Raw genomic sequence first — 4,868 nt, 5'->3', positions numbered from 1 at the left:
GGGAAGTAATGTTTCCTTTAATTCTCAACTTTCACTTCAAATGTTTCCATCAGTCTTTTGAACCTGTAACTAATTTATGTCTTTTCAATCTGGCAAAATTTATACAGACTACAAGAAGAAGACCTCCAGAGGACTGCAGCAACAATAAGGGAAGTAATGTTTCCTTTAATTCTCAACTTTCACTTAAAATGTTTACATCAGTCTTTCGAACCTGTAACTAATTTGTCTTTTCAATCTGGCAAAATGTATACAGACTACAGGAAGAAGACCTCCAGAGGACTGCAGCAACAATAAGGGAAGTAATGTTTCCTTTAATTCTCAACTTTCACTTCAAATGTTTCCATCAGTCTTTTGAACCTGTAACTAATTTATGTCTTTTCAATCTGGCAAAATGTATACAGACTACAGGAAGAAGACCTCCAGAGGACTGCAGCAACAATAAGGGAAGTAATGTTTCCTTTAATTCTCAACTTTCACTTAAAATGTTTACATCAGTCTTTCGAACCTGTAACTAATTAATGTCCTTTAAATCTAACAAAAGTGATCCAGGAAGAAGACCTCCAGAGGACTGCAGCAAAAATAAGGGAAGTAATACTGTTTTCTCTTCAAATGTTCACACGATGATTTTGAACTAATTCGTGTCTCACTCTCCACTGAAGAGACAACAACTCTCAGACTCAGGATGAAGACCTCCAGGAAGAAGGCCTCCTGTGCTTGTTTTTTGGAGAGAAATAAATGTCATCTCTGTTACAAGATGTCGGTGTATGCCTGTTGAATTATTATTTGCAAGTTTAGTTTTAGTTTTTAACAATGAAAAGATGAAGACGCTGAGAATGAATGGTAGGTGGTGAAATGAACACGTTGTAGCATTGCATTGTAGTATCATACCTTTGACAATCCTCATTTCCCATTGACAGTGAATGGGGCTGAGTGAAAAAAAATGAAACTTTGTTTTTCAGACATCGACATCTCTGGCATACTTTAACCTGGACACACCATTCGAAGTTTAAAATGTGGATACAAGTCCAAATTATCAATGTGGGATTCAACTTTTTTGGTAGCTTTCATAGTTTTTTCGACCCGGGGCAAAGCGCACAGCCCACTCTCGCGATTCCCCGGCGGGGAATTGTCTAGTTAGTGGGCTGTGCTCGCCAGCCCACTATGGACACCTCTATAGCTCTGCTATAGGGTGTCCATAGTGGGCTGTGCGGAGCACAGCCCACTATTACTATTGCTCGCGCCTCTTCTTAATAATAATATTTTTCATCCTCCCGCTCGTTTTTGGCACTTAACTAGTCCCGCACCGTTTGTCGCACCAACACAAAAATATACCAAAACGTGCGTCTCGATCTGACTCGGTATGCTATCATTCAGATTTTTGAAATTCGAATTTTTCGCGTCGTAAGACGCGAAAAACTGCGAAAAATTTCCCATAAGGAATGAATGGGACGAGGTCAAAAATGTCGCAAATCTGCAACGTTTTTCAAACATCTCCTGCTCGGGCATACTTTCGCCTAGAAACACCATTCCAACTTTAAAACGTAGGCACAGGTCTCGTCTATTTAAGTTGTATTTGAACTTTTTTCCTACGATGTATAGTTTTTGAACTGTGACCCTTTAACGATGATGAGTGATTTGGGGAAAATTCAGGGTTTTCAATGAGTGTGTATGGCGGAATGTTCGTGCAGCAGAGTGCAGGAGACCAACTGACAGAGTGAGAGAGTCTCAAAAAAAGCCTCAGAAATTTTCTCTTTCCGTGACGATCCCGGCCACAAATTACGCTCAAAAACAGTGATACTTTCCAGAGTTGTAGCCACACTTGTCTTCTCTCTCACAATGCGTCCGCTTTTTCGGTCGGATTTACGGTTTTTGAATTATCTGCCTCTGACCGACCAGAGTAGCTCTCACTGGCTCCATTTACTCCAATGTTAATCGGGAAGAGGATTTTCGAAACTGCTCCCTTTTTCCAACTCGCTCCCGTTTCCACATTTCTGACACAAGGAACATGAAACTTGGTGAGCTTGCTCTTTAAGGCATTTTTGGTTTGACCGTGAAAAAAATTTGCTGCTATCATGTATGGTTTTGAAAATATAGCACCAGTTTGATGTCCTGCATGTGAGGCTGAAAGGGCTGAGAAACAGCTGTGCCAGTCCGTTACCGGGGGGGCAGAGGGGGGGGGGTCAGCAACGATCACCGTGGCAACCGAGATCAGCTGGGCCAGCACAGACAGTCTGTCTGTCTCTCTCTCTCTATCTGTCTGTCTATGCATATATCTCTCTTTATCTTTCTGTCTCTATCTGTCTGTCTCTCTCTATCTGACTGTCTGTCTCTCTCTATCTGTCTCTCTCTATCTCTCTCTATCTGTCTGTCTCTATCTGTCTGTCTCTCTCTCTCTCTCTCTATCTGTCTGTCTCTGTCTCTGTCTCTCCCTGTCTCTCTATCTCTCTGTCTTTCTCTCTCTCTCTCTGTCTGTCTGCCTCTGTCTCTCTATCTATCTGTCTCTCTCTCTCTCTCTCTCTCTCTCTGTCTGTCCTTCTCTCTCTCTGTCTCTCTCTCTATCTTTCTATCTCTCTCTCTCTATCTGTCTGTCTATACATATATCTCTATCTGTCTGTCTGTCTCTCTCTCTATCTGTCTCTCTCTGTCTCTCTGTCTCTCTCTCTCTCTATCTTTCTATCTGTCTCTCTGTCTATCTCTCTCTCTCTATCTCTCTCTCTCTATATATCGGTCTGTTTCTCTCTCTCTGTCTGTCTGTCTCTGTCTGTCTGTCTCTCTCTCTCTCTCTCTATCTATCTGTCTCTCTCTCTCTATCTGTCTGTCTATACATATCTCTCTCTCTCTCTCTCTCTATCTGTCTGTCTGTCTGTCTCTCTCTCTGTCTCTCTCTCTGTCTGTCTGTCTCTGTCTATCTGTCTGTCTCTCTCTGCCTGTCTTTCTCTCTCTCTCTCTCTCTCTCTCTCTCTTTATTTGTCTGTCTCTCTCTCTCTCTCTATCTGTCTATCTCTCTCTCTCTCTACCTGTCTGTCTCTCTCTCTCTCTCTCTACCTGTCTGTCTCTCTCTCTCTCTCTACCTGTCTCTCTCTCTCTCTACCTGTCTCTCTCTCTCTCTCTCTCTCTCTCTCTCTACCTGCCTATCTCTCTCTCTATCTGTCTGTCCATACATATATCTCTCTCTATCTGTCTGTCTCTCTCTCTCTCTCAGTCTGTCAGTCTCTATCTGTCTCTCTCTCTCTCTCTCTGTCTCTCTGTCTGTCTGTCTTTGTCTTTCTCTCTCTCTCTATCTGTCTGTCTTTCTCGGTCTATCTGTCTGTCTCTTTCTCTATCTCTGTGTTTATTTTCCAACCCACTGTACATTGAGGGCCCTTTTTCTGTCGCTAACTCTTCCCACACCGCTGACTGCATACAAACAAACAATAGATCACAATGTGCAGCTCGACCTGACTTGGTATGCTATCATGTAGTTTTTCAGAATGTCAATTTTTTCGCGTCGCAAGACGCGAAAAACTGCAAAACATTTCCCATAAGGAATGAATGGGACGAAGTCAAAAAAGTCGCAAATCTCCTGCTCTGGCATACGTTGACCTAGACACACCATTCGAACTATAAAATGTAGATAAAACTCCAAATTATCAACGTGATGTCATACTTTAGCCTTAGCTTTCGTAGTTTTTTCGTCACGGGGCAAAGCGCACAGCCCACTCTCGCGATTCCCCGGCGGGGAATTGTCTAGTTATTATTAGTGGGCTGTGCTCGCCAGCCCACTATGGACACCTCTATAGCTCTGCTATAGGGTGTCCATAGTGGGCTGTGCGAAGCACAGCCCACTATTGTTATTGCTCGCGCCTCTTCTTCTTATTATTTTTCATCCTCCCGCTCTTTTTCGGCAGCTAACTAGTCCCGCACCGTTTGTCGCACACAAACAAAAAATATATCAAAACGTGCGTCTTGATCTGACTCGGTATGCTATCATTCAGATTTTTGAAATTCGAATTTTTCGCGTCGTAAGACGCGAAAAACTGCGAAAAATTTCCCATAAGGAATGAATGGAACGGGGTCAAAAACGTCGCAAATCTGCAACGTTATTCAAACATCTCCTGCTCTGGCATACGTGCGCCTAGAAACACCATTCTAACTTTAAAACGTAGGCACAAGTCTCGACTACTTAAGTTGTATTTGAACTTTTTTCCTACGATGTATAGTTTTTGAACTCTGACCCTTTAACGACGATGAGTGATTTCGGGAAAATTCAGGGTTTTCAATGAGTGTGTATGGCGGAATGTTCGCGCAGCAGAGTGCAGGAGACCAACTGACAGAGTGAGAGAGGCTCAAAAAAAACCTCAGAAATTTTCTCTTTCCGTGACGATCCCGGCCACAAATTATGCTCAAAAACAGTGATATTTTCCAGAGTTGTAGCCACACTTGTCTTCTCTCTCACAATGTGTCCACTTTTTCGGTCGGATTTACGGTTTTTGAATCATCTGCCTCTGACCGACCAGAGTAGCTCTCACTTTCTTCATTCACTCCAATGTTAATCGCGAAGAGGATTTTTGAAACTGCACCCTTCTTCAACTCGCTGGCATTTCCACATTTCTGACACCAGGACCATGAAACTTGGTGAGCGTGTTCTTTAAGGCATTTCTGGCTTGATCGTGAAAAATTTTTGGTGCTATCATGTATGGTTTTGAATATATAGCACCAGTTTGTTGTCCTGCATGTGAGGCTGAAAGTGCTGAGAAACAGCTGTGCCAGTCTGTTACCGGGGGCGGGGTGGGGGGGGTCAGCAACGATCACCGTGGCAACCAAGATCAGCTGGGCCAGCACAGACAGTCTGTCTGTCTCTCTCTCTCTATCTGTCTGTCTCTCTCTCT

This window comes from Acanthopagrus latus, chromosome 17 (genome assembly GCF_904848185.1).
Source record: "Acanthopagrus latus isolate v.2019 chromosome 17, fAcaLat1.1, whole genome shotgun sequence".
Taxonomy (NCBI): domain Eukaryota; kingdom Metazoa; phylum Chordata; class Actinopteri; order Spariformes; family Sparidae; genus Acanthopagrus; species Acanthopagrus latus.
The sequence above is the reverse complement of the archived record's forward strand: the minus strand, read 5'-3'. Positions refer to the sequence as shown.